Genomic DNA, 210 nt, shown 5'->3' on the forward strand with positions numbered 1-210 from the left:
CACAAACAACACAGACACTTTGAGCCGCTTCGGTTATTCGCGGGAGAAGGGATAATAACAACAAAATATAAAGAAATAAAAGACTAAAAGTTTATTTGATTATTATTTCGAAAGTAAGTCAAAGAACTAATAACATGTGTATGCAAATGCAGAGATTAGTTGCACGCGATTACCTTCGCAGAAGGCGAGGGTTCCGCAAAATAATTATTT

The sequence above is a fragment of the Trachymyrmex cornetzi genome, unplaced genomic scaffold, assembly GCF_001594075.2.
Source record: "Trachymyrmex cornetzi isolate Tcor2-1 unplaced genomic scaffold, Tcor1.1 scaffold588, whole genome shotgun sequence".
Classification (NCBI taxonomy): domain Eukaryota; kingdom Metazoa; phylum Arthropoda; class Insecta; order Hymenoptera; family Formicidae; genus Trachymyrmex; species Trachymyrmex cornetzi.